Source organism: Emydura macquarii, unplaced genomic scaffold, assembly GCF_026122565.2.
Source record: "Emydura macquarii macquarii isolate MOO-44397 ecotype Brisbane River unplaced genomic scaffold, CSIRO-AGI_Emac_v2 contig_2129, whole genome shotgun sequence".
Lineage (NCBI taxonomy): Eukaryota > Metazoa > Chordata > Testudines > Chelidae > Emydura > Emydura macquarii.
The window spans coordinates 187014-204278 of NW_027132266.1; positions in this window are offsets into that span (position 1 = coordinate 187014).

Genomic DNA, 17265 nt, shown 5'->3' on the forward strand with positions numbered 1-17265 from the left:
ATCCCGATGTGCAGAAAGAATAGCAAATATGGTAGGTGTCCAGCTTGGCTTAACAAAGAAATCTTTGTTGAACTTAAACGCAAAAAAGAAGCTTACAAGAAGTGGAAGCTTGGTCAGATGACTAGAGAGGATTATAAAAACACTGCTCGAACATGCAGGAATGAAATCAGGAAGGCCAAAGTGCAATTGGAGTTGCAGCTAGCAAGCGACATGAAGGGAAACAAGAAGGGTTTCTACAGGCATGTTGCCAACAAGAGGAAGATTTGGGAAAGTGTGGGCCCCTTAGAGAATGAGGGAGGTGACCTAGTGACGGAGGATGTGGAGAAAGCTGAGGTACTCAATGCCTTTTTTGCCTCTGTCTTCACAGACAAGATCAGCTCCCAGACTGCTGTACTGGGTGGCACAGAATGGGAAAGAGGCGAACATCCCGCAGTGCTGAAGAAACAGGTCCAAGACTATTTAGAAGGATTAGACATACACAAGTCCATGGGGCCGGATGCAATGCACCCGAGGGTGCTGAGGGAGTTGGCTGAGGTGATTTCAGAGCCATTGGCTATTATCTTTGAAAGCTCGTAGCAACAGGGGGAGGTCCCTGAGGACTGGAAAAAAGCAAATCTAGTGCCCATCTTCAAAAAAGGGAGGAAAGAAGATCCAGGGAACTACAGACCGGTCAGCCTCACCTCAATCCCTGGAAAAATCATGGAGCAGGTCCTTAAGGAATCCATTTTAAGGCACTTGGAAGAGAGAAGGGTGATCAGGAACAGTCAACACGGATTTACCAAGGGAAAGTCATGCCTGACCAACCTGATTGCTTTCTATGATGAGGTGAGTGGCTCTGTGGATGTAGGGAAGGTGGTGGATGTGATATACCTTGACTTTAGCAAAGCTTTTGATACTGTCTCTCACAGTATTCTTATCAGCAAGTTAAAGAAGTATGGGTTGGATGAATGGACTATCAAATGGATAGAGAACTGGCTAGAGCATAGGGCTCAACGAGTAGTGATCAATGGCTCCATGTCTAGCTGGCAACCGGTCACAAGCGGAGTTCCCCAGGGGTCGGTCCTGGGGCTGGTTTTGTTCAACATCTTGATTAATGATCTGGAGGATGGGGTAGATTGCACCCTCAGCAAGTTTGCGGATGACACTAAGCTGGGGGAAGTGATAGATACCCTGGAAGGTAGGGATAGGATACAGAGTGACCTAAACAAACTGGAGGATTGGGCCAAAAGAAATCTCATGAGGTTCAACAAAGAAAAGTGCACAGTCCTCCACTTAGGAAGGAAGAATCCCATGTACATCTATAGACTGGGGACCGACGAGCTAGGCAGCAGTTCTGCAGAAAAGGACCTGGGGGTAACAGTGGACAAAAAGCTGGATATGAGTCAGCAGTGTGACCTGGTTGTCAGGAAGGCTAATAGCATATTTGGCTGCATTAGGAGGGGCATTGCCAGCAGATCGAGGGAAGTGATTATTCCCCTCTATTCGGCCTTGGTAAGGCCGCATTTAGAATATTGTGTCCAGTTTTGGGCCCCCCACCACAAAAAGGATGTGGACAAGTTGGAGAGAGTCCAGTGGAGGGCAACAAAAATGGTTAGGGGGCTGGTTCACAGGACTTATGAGGAGAGACTAAGGGAAGTGGGCTTGTTTAGTCTGCAAAAGAGAAAAATGAGGGGGGATTTGATAGCAGCCTTTAACTACCTGAAGGGTGTTTCCAGGGAGGATGGGGCTAAGCTGTTCTCAGTGGTGGCAGGTGACAGAACAAGGAGCAATGGTCTGAAGTTGCAGTGGGGGAGGTTTAGGTTGGACATTAGGAAAAAAATTTTCACTAGGAGGGTGGTGAAGCACTGGAATGTGTTACCTAGGGAGGTGGTGCAATCTCCATCTTTGGAGGTTTTTAAGCTGAGGCTTGACAAAGCCCTGGCTGGGATTATTTAGCTGAGATTAGTCCCTGTTAGTGTTGCTTTGAGCAGGGGGTTGGACTAGATGACCTTCTGAGGTCCCTTCCTTCTCTATGATTCTGTCATCAATATCACGAAGCAGTGCATCCCAATCTGGGGATCAAATCTTTGATACCCTAACTTTGTATTTCCTGATTTTCAGTTTTCATTTTAGCCACTCCACAATGGGCTGAATGGATGTATCATCCTGAGTGATACTCTTCCACATCTTGGCTCTGATGTACTTGTGTGGAAGAGAGTGGTTGTGGGTAGGTAGAAGTGAGTCAAGCCCGGAGGTGAAGGGCATTCTGCATTCCTTGCAATATTTATTCTAAGACTAATAAAAGTCTTCAGCTTCCAGATCTAGCATTTCTGCTCCTTTCCCAAGTTGTACATACATTCAAAAATATCAACTATTTATCAAAGCGAGTCATTATTTTTCATTCAAAACATTTTTATGAAAATAATTGCTTTTTCAAAAAGAAATTTCTGTGAGAATTTTTTATTAATGTTTACAGGTTTTCATCAAAAAACCTGAAACCCATAACTGGAACAAAAATCTTTTCTTGGAGGCTTTCTTTCTTTCTTGAAAAATCTTGAAGGAATATTTTGAGAAAATGAAAACTTATTTTGTTGTCATCAAAATTTTTCCCAAGCACTAAAATATTTCCTGACCACATCTAACTATCTATCTAATTATCTATCTCCTACACATTTCAAATGTCCTTGGGATAAATGTTAAGACAATTGTTCTATTTTGATATAACATCATTTCTCTGATTCCATATGACTGTATACATCCATACTGTGTATCTCCATCTTTTAGTCTGGCATTTCTAGAAGTGATTCCTCTGCAGCATAGGGCACAGGTTTATCTTTGTACCCTTTTCTCTATCTAATGCACTTCCTATGAGAGTACTATTATAGGAGCCATTTAATATAAGAAACTGGCTAGCATCTCTGCACATCACACCAGTAACGTGTATTACCCACAACATGTATAGCTTAGTATGCGTTAAGCACAAATAGAATTAAGCACAAATATGACAGCAGTTATACAGCCTAAATTGGCCTATGATTTTTACATCACCCTTGTGCTATGTATTCCATAAACTCTTGCATTCACTAAAGTAAGTTTTGGCTTGAGCAATTAGGGACGCTGTCAAGATCGGGACCTATCAGCGCTTTGATCACAGCCGTGGATAAGGAGTTATTCTCACAGGCCTGGCCTGAAATGTCCCAAATGAAGATGACAGGACGTAAAAAAGTATGGGTTGGATGAATGGAATATAAGGTGGATAGAAAGCTGGCTAGATCATTGGGTTCAACGAGTAGTCATCAACGGCTTGATATCTAGTTGGCAGCTGGAAATAAGCAGAATGCCCCAGGGGTCGGTCCTGGGGCCGGTTTTGTTCAACACCTTCATTAATGATCTGCAGGATGGGGTAGATTGCACCCTCAGCAAGTTTGCAGATGACACTAAGCTAGGGGTAGTGGTAGATACCCTGGAAGGTAGGGATAGGATACAGAGTGACTTAGAGAAATTGGAGGATTGGGCCAAAAGAAATCTGATGAGGTTCAACAAGGACAAGTGCAGAGTCCTGCACCTAGGACTGAAGAATCCAATGACCTGCTACAGACTGGGGACTGACGAGCTAGACAGCAGTTCTGCAGAAAAGGACCTGGGAGTAACAGTGGATAAGAAGCTGGATATGAGTCAACAGTGTGCCCTGGTTGCCAAGAAGGCTAACAGCATATTGGGCTGCATTAGGAGGGGCATTGCCAGCAGACCAAGGGAAGTGATTATTCCCCTCTGTTCAGCACTGGTGAGGCCGAATTTGGAGTATTGTGTCCAGTTTTGTGCCCCCCACTACAGGAAGGATGTGGGCAAATTGAAGTGTGTCCAGCGGAGGGCAACAAAAATGATTAGGGGACTGGATCACATGATGTATGAGAAGAGGCTGAGGGAACTGGACTTATTTAGTCTGCAAAAGAGAAGAATGAGGGGGGATTTGATAGCAGCCTTTATCTGCCTGAAGGAGGGTTCCTGGAAGTTTGGAACTAGGCTGTTCTCAGCAGTGGTAGATGACAGAACAAGGATCAATGGTCTCCAGTTGCAGGGGGGAGGTCTAGGATGGATATTAGGAAAAACATTTTCACTAGGAGGGGGTGAGAGCACTGGAATGTGTTACCTAGGGAGGTGATGGAATCTCCATCTTTAGAGGATTTTAAGGCCCAGCTTGACAAAGCCCTGGCTGGGCTGATTTAGTTGGGACTGGTCCTGCTTTGAGCAGGTGTTGGACTAGATACCTCCTGCGGTCCCTTCCATCCCTTATCTTCTGTGATTCTATTATATGATTGTTCTTGGCCTAGTCAAACCTAGGAGGTGTCCTTATGCCCTTTGGTACCTGAAACACATGTTTGAACAAAGAGATGGGGCTACTCTGTGGTACCAAAAGAACAAGGTGGAAAAATAATTGATTAAATGTCGGTTCAGATGACAGACACAGCACCTTGTACCTGCAGACAGGCTGGGTATAAATAGATGGCTTTAGGGTATAACTTGGACAGCACAGCTTCTGTGGGAGGTGAAAGTAACAGAGCTGCAACGAGATGGATTCCCAGAGACTGGTATCGTGTTGAACCTTTCTCCTGCACTATGTTATTGTTGATGTGCAGCGATCAACCCGACTTGTTACTTAGTTGCTCTCTTCATTCTATTTCATGCCGAACCAAAGAGTGGTCAAGCAACTGACCACACAGTTTGTGAGCAGGTCCGGCAGAGGTGGAGGGAGTGGAACAGGACAGCAGGTGTCTGCGGGTCGGGATTGAAGCGCAGCGGCAGAGCTGTGTGTGTTCTGAGTGTTAGCCCAGACATGGGATAGAAGCTGGGGTTACAAGCCAGGATTAATGGTGTTGGCAGAGCTTTAGGGGGCGTGGAGGAGCCCAGGACTGGGATAGCAGGAGGCTGCGGGTTGGCAGAGCTGTGGGGCGGGCTGTGACAGCCAGGGCACTATAGAGTCAGGACTGAGGTGCACCTGTGTGTGCGTGTGAGCCCAGACATTAATAGCATTAGGTGGAGATGGGCTGTGGGTTAGGGCTGAGGGCAGAGCTGGGGATCTCTGGCGGGACAGCAAAGCCTGTCACAATCAGGTGCGTTGGCTGATCTCTGTCACTGAGGCCTAGAATCCTGGAATTGCCTTTCACTTGCTGCGTCTGGGCCGTGCTGCCTTGGCCAACCGAGTGGGAACCTCTGGTTTGTTCACATGTCAGTTTCATGGCATTCCCTCCTCCCCTTGCATTCCCTCACTTGGGGGGGCTGGCACAACTGGCCTGACCTCTTTCCTTTTACACATCAGGGGCTGCTTGACATAAAAACAAACTCTCCCTTTCCTTTGTTTAACTTTAATCCATGCCTCTGACTCTTTTCTAATCAGCCCCGATGGGACTCCCGCTGAGACCTGCATTTCTCGAGAACATTTCCATTCTAATGGCCCACCGTGGGACCCATTAAAATGACGAGTAACTTTGTTTCTGCTACTGACCTTTAGTTCCTTGAGAGGTTTGATAAATCTCCAAGTATTACCCAGGTCGCAGCTGAACGTAACATTCCTCAGAGTGCGGATTAAGGCACATGAAGTTATAATGACCTGTGTATCCTTCTGTAAATCTCTACAGAGTCAAGGGTGCGTCTTGGCTAATTGGAGAAATTACTTTTTAGTAGATACGTTGCTAACGGGGATTGTTTTAATGAGCACATAATGAAACAAGGATTTTTTATGTAAGGATTATTTTCATCCTAAACAAGATAAAATGAAATTAACACGTTTCAAATTAAATTGATCAGGGTTCCTTCATGTTACTGATCTGTGATCAGACCTATAGAAACAACTGTATACTTAAAGTCAAGCATCTCACGCACTATGGACAGACTTCACTGCCACTTCTTTGATCAGCCCCCAGGGACCAAGATACTTCCAGCCTCTTCTCAGCTCCAATTCCCACCTGCTTTGACTGTGAAATTAGCTGCAAATGGAGTGAGAAGGAATATATGTCAGTTACCTAAAAGCATGATCTATTTTAAAATGAAATTAAATCTCTATAAGACTGTGAAATGGGAAATTTAATCTCCATGACTGTGAAATGTCAGCAGTCCCTGCCTACATATGAACATAAGAACGGCCATATTGGGTCAGACCAATGGTCCATCCAGCCCAGCATCCTGTCTTCCTACAGGTGTCAGATGGACCAGAGGGAATGAACAGAACAGAGCAGTTATTGAGTAATCCATCCCCTGTTGTAGAGTCAAAGCTTCTGGCAGTCAGAGACTTAGGGACACCCAGAGTATGGGGTTTCATCCCTGACCATCTTAGCGAATAGCCATTGATAGCCCTGTCCTCCATGAACATATGTAATGATTTTTTGAAACCAGTTATACTTTTGGCCTTCACGACATCCCCTGACAACGCGTTCCACAGCTGGCTGTGCATTGTGTGAAGCAGCACTTCCTTTTGTTCATTTTAAACCTGCTGCCTGTCCATTGGATTGGGTAACCCCTGGTTCTCGTGCTATGTGACGGGGAAATGGTACTTCCTGATTCATTTTCTCCTCACCATTCATGATTTTCTAGACCTCTATAATATCCCCCCTAGTTGTCTCTTTTCCAAGCTGAAAAGTCCCAGTCTTTTCAATCTCTCCTCATATGGAAGCTGTTCCATACCTCTAATCATTTTTGTTTCACTTCTCTGTTCCTTTTCCAATTCTAATGTATCTTTTTTGGAATGGGGAGACCAAAACTGCATGCAGTGTTCAAGGTGTGGGTGTACCATGGATTTACATAGTGGTATTGTAATATTTACTTATTATCAGTCCCTTTCCTAATGGTTGTGTTAGCTTTTTTGACTGCTGTTGCACATTCAGGGGATGTTTTCAGAGAACTATCCATGATGACCCCAAGATCTCTTTCTTGAATGGTACATGGCAATTTAGACTCCACCATTTTGCACATACAGTTGGGATGATGTTTTCCAATGTGCGTTCATTTACATTTATCAGTACCGAATTTTATCTACCGTTTTGTTACCAAGTCACCCAGTTTTGTGAGATCCCTTTGTAACACTTTGCCATCAGCGTCATATTTAATTATCTTCAGTAGTTTTGTATCATCTGCAAACTTTGCCAGCTCACTGTTTACCGCTTTTACCAGATCATTTAGGAATATGTTGAACAGCACTGAACCAAGGACAGATCCCTGAGGGACCTTGCTATTTACCTCCCTCCATTGTGAAAACTGACCATTTATTCCTACCCTTAGTTTCCTGTCTTTTAACCAGTTTCTGATCCTTGAGACGACCTTCCCTCTTATCCCATGACGCCCTGTAAAGGACCCCTGTTGGGGGCAGGGCCGGTGGCCCTCCCTCTCCATCAATCTCTAAGGGAGGGCACACCTCCCAGCCTCTGCGCTCCGTGGGGAGTCCTAATAAAGAGGGGACAATCTCTGGCCCTTAGTACGGCAAGCCCCGGTTCCAGGCCCCGGCCCTTAGGTGGGGCGAGCCAAGCAAACGGGGAAGTATTCTCTGGCCCTTAGTAGGATGAGCACACAGTTCAAGGACCCAACCCTTAGGCAGGGTGGGCCAGCAACGGGAACAGTCTCTGGCCCTTAGTAGGACGAGTAGGCAGTTCTGAGCCCCAGGCCTTAGGCTGGGCAGGCAAAGCAAACGAGCAAACGGGAACAGTCTCTAGCTCCCCAGAGGGGTGAGGAAATAGTTCAAGGCCCAGCCCTCAGACAGGGCGGGCTGGCAGCAGGGAAAACAGTCTCTAGCCCGCCGAGGGGTGAGCAAGCAGTTCCAAAGCTTTGGCCCTTAGGCAGGGTGGGGCAGAGAGCGGGGAACAGGTTCTGGCCCTTAGCAGGTGATCACCCCTAGGTTGGGGTAGGAAGAGGGCTCTGGCAGTGACAGGGGTGTCCCGTCACTGGGTCAGTGGGGCTCCAGCTGAAACGCGCTGACTCAGTGTGAGTGTAAGCTCAGCCGGACTGTAGTCGGCTGCCCCTGGGCTACTTCCTCCCACCCTACCCTAGAGTACCTGGTCCCTTGAGTTGCTCCCCGTCTCCTCGGGGCACTCTGCCCAAGGGAAGTTCCAGAAGCCCTCGGCCTCCTCACTCAACGGCAGGTCCGGGAGCTGTTCGGAGTCATCTGCAGAGGGCAGCTCCTCTGTCACAGGGCCCTGGGGTCTCCTCTGGCTTGTAGGGGGCTGGCAGCTCGGGTAGCTCCTCCAGGTCTCAAGGCCCAGGGTCTCTTACAGCTTGCCAGGCTCAGGTAGCTCCTCCACATCCTCAGGGCCCCAGATGGTGGGCAGCTCCAGCAGCCTCTCCTCCAGGAAATGGTCGGGTGCAGGCACAGGCCCTGGCGCCAAGGGACAGATGTCGTCCTCCCTCGGCCACTGGGTCCTGACTGACCAGGCAGGCCTGCCTTTTATACTCCTAGCTCCGCCTGCCTGCTTCCGTTCAGGTGGTGGTGTACTCCCAGGCTCCACTCCCCAGAGGGGGTTTGTCTCTCCCTCGCCATTAATCTCCGAGGGAGGCCACACCTTCCGGCTACACTCCCTAATTTGCTCAAGAGTTTTTTGCTGAGGGACCTCATCAAAGGCTTTCTGAAAACCCAAGTACACTCTATCCTCTGGATTACCCTTGTCCACATGCTTGTTGGCCCCCTCAAAGAATTCTAATAGATTAGTGAGGTATGATTTCCCTTTACAAAATCCATGTTGACTCTTCCCACAAAAAAACGTGTTCATCAATGTGTCTGATAATTCTGTTCTTTACTATAGTTTCAACCAATTCTTCTTGTACTAAAGTTAGGCTTATTTGCTCGTAATTGCTGGGATGGCCTCTGAAGCCATTTTTTAAAAATTGGTGTCATATTAACTATCCCTCACTGCAGCAAAGTATTATGTAGCTCAAAAGCTTCTCTTTTACACCAACGGTTGATCCAATACAATATATTACCACACCCTTCTTCTTTTTCTAATATCCTGGAACCAATACAACTACAACGACACTGCAAACCTGCCCATTGAAGTCCACTTTCCACAGAGATGGGCCCATTAGCGATAGATGGATAGACAGATAGGAGAGATAGATCAGGCTGATGTAACAATTAAACAAGTGGGCAAAAGATGATTAGACAGATGAATGATGACTGGATGACAAGGCAGACTGACAGAAGTGTAGATGTTTGCAGTGTTGTTGCAGCCATGTTGGTCCCAGGATATTAGAGAGAAGATGGGTTAGGTGATATATTTTATTAGACCAACGTATGTTGGTGAAAGAGTCAGGCTTTCACACTTGCACAAAGCGTTTTTTCAGCTCTGGGAAACTAATTCAGTGTCACCGCTAGATACAAAGTGTGAACAGATTGTTTAGCGTAAGTAGTTAATACACAGTCCTTGAAATATGGGTGAGTTTCCCAGACTGAAGAAGAGTTCTATGTAAGTGGAAAAGCCTGTGTCTCTCACCAACATACGTTGGTCCCATGAAAAATATTACCTCACCCACCTTGTCTCTCTAGAAGTGTGGATGGGCAGTCAGACAGATTGATAGATAGATAATTGGGTGGAGAAGAAGCAGCAGGAGGAAAAATGGACAGGCATCTTGCTGGACAGATATAGAGCAAGATGGACACGGAGGTGGATTGGCAGATGATTCTCCAGACAAATAATTAGGTGGACAGTTAGATGGACAGATAGATAATTAGACAGAGAGACCAGAGGGGATACACACCCATGCACCCATCAGTAAGTGTGTTTCAAATATATTCACTTCCCCGCCCCCACCCTCTGCTGCCCTAGTGCCCAATATACAGTATAGCCATCTTGTAGCAGGCTGGGTGGACAGGGCCCCTGTTTTCCTCCACAGGGTCCACTCCCGCTGGCCCCCAAGGATTCACCATGCCTTCTTTGGTTGCAATCACCCATGCCCCTTTATTTACAGTGCAGACAACAAAGTCCTACTTTCTGCCCCAGACACTCTAGGATCTCGGAGGCTCAGGGTTCTGCTTCTGTCCTGGCCTGCCGGCAGCCTGTCTTGCAGACGTCCCCTGCCTCGGCTGGCCATACCCCTTTTGGCCTCTGGCACTGGCCTATTTATCTCCCTGAGCCAGGTCACCATCTGTTCCCCTTTACCTCCTTAGGCCAGGGTTCTGACTCAGCCTAATCAAGGCTGCAGCTGTTACCTGCTCTGCCGGAGCCCCTTAGGCCATGGCCAACAGAGGCAGGTGAGGGGTTTACCATCCTCTGCTCTGTTACACACCATTTCCCTGTCCCTCATCCTAGGGATGATGATATCGTACAGTAGCACCATGTGCATCCCTTAGCCTCTGCTTCTATGTAGTTCCTAGTACATGAGCCTAGGTTTTTCATGGTTTTGCACCTTGTGTTGTCATTTCTATTTGTGGGAAATGAGTTCAGAATGGTTGAGCAACTCTCTCAGATGTCTATTTCCTCCTCATGCTAGTTATGTCTTCGGACAGCCACTCTACATTCACTTTTCATGATGTAAAACCCAGGAGATGTTAAAAGTAATTGGCGAACCAACTCCGGTGATGACACTGCATTAAAATTGTTGCAGTGGGGGGAGAACAAAATGTTTGAGGTCACGTTAGTTGCCATATATGTTGTGTGATCCGAAAAGCAGTTTGCTGTATCACTAAAGAGTGGTTGGTTCAGATCCCCATCTGATGTAAATCAGGTTAGCTCCATTGGTGTCATGGGGAAGATTTTGAGTTGGTGTAAATGTGCGTAGCTCTGTTCAAGTCAGTGGAGACTGACCTCAAGTGATGTAAATAGGCAGCTCAGATGACATATTGGTTGATCACAGGATGACTATGAGCCGCCAATGTGATGTGGCCATGAGAAAAGCTAATGCAGTCCTTGGGTGCATCAGACAAGGTATTTCCAGTAGAGATAGGGAGGTGTTAGTACCGTTATACAGGACGCTGGTGAGACCTGATCTGGAATAGTGTGTGCAGTTCTGGTCCCTCATGTTTAAGAAAGATGAATTCAAACTGGAACAGGTGCAGAGAAGGGCTACTAGGATGATCCGAGGAATGGAAAACCTGCCTTATGAGAGGAGACTCAAAGAGCTTGGCTTGTTTAGCCTAACCAAAAGAAGGCTGAGGGCAGACATGATTGCTCTCTATGAATACATCAGAGGGATAAATACCAGGGAGGGAAAGGAATTATTTAAGTTCAGCGCCAATGTGGACACAAGAACTAATGGATATAAACTGGCCATCGGGAAGTTTAGACTTGAAATTAGACGCAGGTTTCTAACCATCAGAGGAGTGAAGTTCTGGAACAGCCTTCCACAGGGGAGCAGTGGGGGCAAAAAACCTAGCTGGCTTCAAAACTGAGCTTGATAAGTTTCTGGAGGGGAAGGTATGATAGGACAGCCTAATTTGGCAATTGACTGATCTTTGACTACTGGTGGTAGATATGCCAATGGTCTGTGAAGGGACGTTAGAGGGGGTTGGTTCTAAGTTATTACAGAGAATTCGTTTGTGGGTGTCTGGCTAGTGAGTCTTGCCCACATGCTCAGGGTTTAACTGATCGCCATATTTGGGGTCAGGAAGGAATTTTCCCCCAGGCAGATTGGCAAAGGCTCTGGAGTTTTCTCCCCTTCCTCTATATCATGGGGCACGGCTCACTTGCTGGTGGATTCTCTGTACCTTAAAGTCTTTAAACCGTGATTTGAGGACTTTAATAACTCCGTCATAGGCCAGGGGTCTATTACAGGAGTGGGTGGGTGAAGTTCTGTGGCCTGTGTTGTGCAGGAGGTCAGACTAGATGATCATATTGGGACCTTCTGACCTTAGCGTCTATGAGTCTATGAAGTCAGTGGAGCTATGGAACCTTTCGCCAGCCGAGAGTCTGGGTGTAACCATCCAAAAGAGTGGTTCTTCCATTGTTAGACTGGTGGTTCCCCATCGTCTTTATTCTGGGGTAACTGTATAAGGGAATAAACAACAGCATCTCATGAATCAGTTTTGCCTCCCAACACTCCAGTGCCCCTGCAGGCAAATCTGTGAGTCACTAACCTAGCAGACTATAAAACACATCTAATTATGTACTGAGGTTGGACCTCATGCAGCAAGGGCTCAGATCCACGGCTGGTGTCAATCAGTGTCCTTCTCTTGATCCATGCCTGCTGAGGATCTGGCCTGCACTATAGCTAACTCCAGGCCATTTAAATATCCAGACAACGCACAAGCCAGTAAAGCATTGCTGGTTTAGTTAGGCTGGCCCTGTGTGACTGCCCCACATTCAGACTGATTTATTCATAGTGCAGTAAGAAGCTGTCAAGACAACACTGCTGGGCAAATACTCAGTAAGGGGCTGACACTAGACTAGACACAAAAGCTAAAGGACTTTTATGTTTCCATCCTTCTTCGTGACTTTCTTATTACAATATCACCACCTAGAGGCCACAGTGTGCCAAGCACTCTACAGCCAGCTCTTCTCCTGAAGGATTTATTTCGGCCAGAGGGAACAAGATGCCCAGTGTCATGGGAGACCTGGCACACATGGCACAAGTTTCAGATGTCAAACGGCTGTAAGACAGTTCAGGGCCAACACAACTGTACATTTCCTTGGGAAAATCAGGGTCATGAGATGTCGGTGCAGAGTGTGCTGCCATTTCATAGAATCATAGAAGATCAGTCCACATCCTTCCTGTAGTGGGGGGTTGGAAGGTACCTCAGGAGGTCAGCTAGTCCAACCCCTGCTCAAAGCAGGACCAACCCCAACTAAATCATCCCAGCCAGGGCTTTGTCAAGCCATGCCTTAAAAACCTCTCAGGATGCAGATTCCACAGGAATCGGTCGTTCTATGTGCGGCAGCTGCTGAGAACTTATTTTATATCCAGACACAGAGGCTACGGGGTTGGTTGGTTAGTTGGTTGTAGCTCTGAATATGTGCACATGAGAGGAAGAACACAAGAGAAGCACAGCTTAGCATGACCTTGGGATAAAATCCAGAGAAAGATCTGCTTTTGGGCACAGGACTCAATGGAAAGGCAGACTTGGACTGCTGAGAAAGGATAGCATCTGCTGTTGTTCCTACTGGAAACAGGACCTTGTGCACATTGTCTGTAAATAAATGGGATTCCTTACAAAGATCTCTGACTTCTATAATTGATTCCTGCCACTGTGTAGGTGATAATTGTGAGAGGGAAGAGTGCTATTGTTTCCATTGTATTGCTAAAGATTCCCCCCTTTTGGAGTCTGATCTTATGCCCCGTGAAGGTTTTTCAGATTATAAACTGTCAAGGGAAAGGACTTGGTTCATCACTATGGCTTCTACATAATAAATAACAAAAGTGAGGCACAGAGAGGTTAAGGGACGCACTCAAAGTCACCAGTAAGTCAGAGGCAAAGGCAAAAATCAAATTCAGCTGCCTGCTACCCATAAAGAAGGAGGAGGCCCTATCCTGGCACTTAACACAGTGCTACCTGTCATCTGTTATTATCCACTCTGTCCTGAATCCATAGGGTTCACAGAAAAGGTTGAAAAACTGGAGTTGGTCCACAATTTGCTGAAGGATCAGTTTTCTCTCTGTTTGCTGATTCAACAGAATGTAACTGTTTCACGGGAAAATATCAATGTTATCAAATTTTTGGTGAAAAATGAGTGTGACATTTTATTTCAGTAACTTCAAAGCACTTCGATTCGACTATCATCTCAGTTCTAATAGGCTAGAGTAGAAGTGAACAGAAAGGGTAAAGGCAAAAGGAAATGCTCCAGTGCCATCACAACAAAGCATCTCAACATTTTCAGAAGGTTCTTTCAATGTCTCTCAAATGAAACTTTTCATGTTGCTTGAGATTTTGATTTTTCGTTCCAGTTTGGGATGAAAGGAAATTTCAAGTTACCAGGATTTCTCCATGGAATAGAAATGCTGAGTTTTGGCCAAATCATGTTGTTGAAGGAAGAGAAATAAATGAAGCACAGTTCAAGATACTTCCTCTTATTCGCAATGGGTGTGGAGGGCCAGTACTTTTGCTCTATTTTACTACACCCCACTGCCTTTCCAGTTGTAAGATAGAACTCAGGAGTCCTGGCTCCTGGCCCCCATTGCTTTAATCACTAGTCCCCATGTCCGGCCTTCCCTGCTCTAACCACTAGACAGCACTACTTCCCACAAGACCACATAACTACAGGTTTTATGGATAGTTTTTTTCATTGTCTCATAATTATCTGATGACTCTCTTTCCCCCAGACCCTCCCTATGAAGGAGACAGGCAGTGGAAACCTCACCACCATCTCCCACATCCTCCTGCTGGGATTTGGGGACCTCAAGGAACTGTGGATCCTTTTCTTTATTGGCTTCTTAGCCGTCTATATCATATCCATGGCCGTCAACCTCCTCCTGGTGGTGCTGGTGGCGCTTGACCCCCATCTCCACACCCCCATGTATTTCTTCCTCTCCAGCCTCTCCTGCCTGGAGATGATCTCCACATCCAACATCTCCCCCATGATGCTCGCCGGTCTCCAGACAGGTGCTGTGGCGATATCTCTGGGTGGCTGCCTCGTGCACCTCTATGTCTTCGGCGCCCTGGCCACGGTGGAGTGCTTCCTGCTGGCAGCCATGTCTTACGACCGCAATCTGGCTGTATGTCACCCGCTCCGCTACACTTCCCTTATGGACAGCAGGGTCTGCGGGCAGCTGGTGGTGGGGTCGTGGGTGGGCGGACTCCTGTTTATGGGGATGGTGTCACTCTCACTCACAGCCTTGAGCTTCTGCGGCCCCCTCGAGATAGATCACTACTTCTGCGATTACCAGCCCCTCCTAGGGCTCTCCTGCACCGACACCTCCAGCGTCCAGAAGGCCACGTTCTTCCTGGGCCGTGCTGAGAGTCCCCTCTGCTCCGGGGAGGTGCAAAACCTTCTCCACCTGCTCCTCCCACCTCACGGTGGTGACCCTGTTCTACGGGACGCCGGTGGCCGTCTACATGTCACCCTGGGCCAGAACAGGGTTGAATTCCAGCAAGGCACTCTCTCTGCTCTACACAGCATTCACCCCACTCCTTAACCCCCTGGTCTACAGCCTGAAGAACCAGGAGATGAGCAAGGCCTACAGGGGAGTTGCCATGATGGTCTCCTCGGGGAGGTTATGCCACTGGCTGGTCTCCAGGTTATCACAGAATCCTAGAAGACGAGGGTTGGAAGGGACCTCAGGAGGTCGTCTAGTCCAACCCCCTGCTCAAAGCAGGACCAAGATATAAAGGGATGGGGGAGAAGTGGGTTATGATGTATGATCTGTAGTGAAGCTTTGAAAAAATGAGTACACTGTGATTTGCTGATGCTTGGTGAAGTATGTTTATATGTGTAGAGCATGGCAGTGGGGCTACAGACAACGTTTTTCTGCTTGTTTGTTAATTACTTGCTAGAGTATTGATTGAAACATACCTCAGGGAGAAAAAGTGTACATTCCATTTTAAGAAATATCTCTATCCCAAGAATTATTTTTAATATTTGTGTGGGTTTTATGAAGTGACTCAATCAGACTTAACTCCATGTTAACTCATGCTGTGTGCTCTGGTGCCCATATTGCTAACAGATAATGAAGACATTCCCTTTGCTCTGTGGTAAGGGTCCATAAAGGAACTGAGGCTAGATTGGTACATTTGCCCTAGAACGACATTTCTCCAAGCGTAGGCCTCGAAACCATGCTGGGGGTAGGAAAAACTAGTCACAGAGGAACCAACAGTCTCCTTGGGTGTTCTCCGGAATCTCAGATTTCATTTAAGGGGGACAAAAAAGATCTGTGGCTGTTGTGGTAGAGAAAGAAACTTTCCCAATGTGATCTGAGAGTGGCTGATGCAGTGAGGTTTGCTTGAATTTGCAGAGAACCTGAAGCAGCAGCTGTAGGTGTGAACCACCCCATTCATTTCAATGCACCAGAGGCCATATTTGCAATGTTGATTAACTGCTCGGACCAAAGGGAGAAACAGCGCCACATGCCATTCCTCAGTCCCTTCTGAAGTAGCCAAGCTAGCTACCGCTGTGATGGATTGGAACTGGTGTCCTAAAGGAGATGTTCCTTGACACATACATCCCGGCGCCGGCCAGTCCTCAGCTGGGGCTGAATTTCACTTGGGATCCTTGAGGTAAAAGGCCCAGTAGCCTGTTGGCCAACCTCTCTGAGGGAGCCATTCACACTTATCTGGAATTGGATCCAGATCAGGAATTGGATTGGTGAAAGGCTTCCCTATTCCATGCCTCAGATACCCTGGGTTCTAAAGCGAACTGGGGGGCGGGAATGTCTATCGCACAGCCCTCATTTCTATATGGCCAGTAAAGAGATTTGCCACAGGTGCTGCCAATACTGTCAAGATTTTAGCAGTGCAATTTGTGCAGCCAGCTGGGAATGCTCGAGTCCCACCTCTCGCGCACACACAGCCGTTAAGTAACGTTCACACAAACAAGAGCACGAGTCACTTTATTTAAAGGCTCACGTAAGGTCATGTCTATAGCTGGATTATTTGGCCAGAAGCTATGAGCAAGAATCATCCCTCGTGAAAATTGACTGAGCAATATCCTAGGTTAAAATAGCAATTTAGTGACTGAGCACAAACTAAAACTACACACAATCCTACATGACTCATAAAATACTCGGAGGGCCAGGTCCTAAATAAGGGTTTTAAACCATTTCAAAGACCACGAAGGAAGTTGGGTGGTATTTGAAAGTGAGAAAAATCCAACATGGTTATCTCCTTTGGGTCACAGCTTTTTTCTTTTTCACTGTGTGATTTGTGCAGATCACTGGAGACTTCAAAATGTGGGCCCTTCTGCCATTGCCTGCTGTAGAGGATCACCTCTCAATCTCAGAGCTATATAGTTATGCTTGGAAGGCTTAGATTTTTATCAGTAAATGTTGGTAAATGTCGATTTCACTGTATATGCAAACTGATGAAAAAAGGCTTCCCTCAACAATAATAGAAATTCACAGATCACCAGTGTAAGAAAAACACTGCTTGAGAACTAATTTGAGTTTGATTTATTCCCTTGATATTTTGACATATGATGTTGCCTGTTTGTGTTTTAATGGTTATATAGCATTCACTTTTTAATCTCATCTACTGTTATTAAATAATTGTCTGATCCCCTGCACTCTGGTCTGATAATTTCCTACAACTATGAAAATTTAAATTGATAAACACCTAAAAATAAATGCTTAAAAATCAACATTGATATTATCTATCAAAATGATAAACAAATAAAAATTGAATTCTGCCAAGCTTATATATATTATGTCGGGGATTTTCCACAGAGC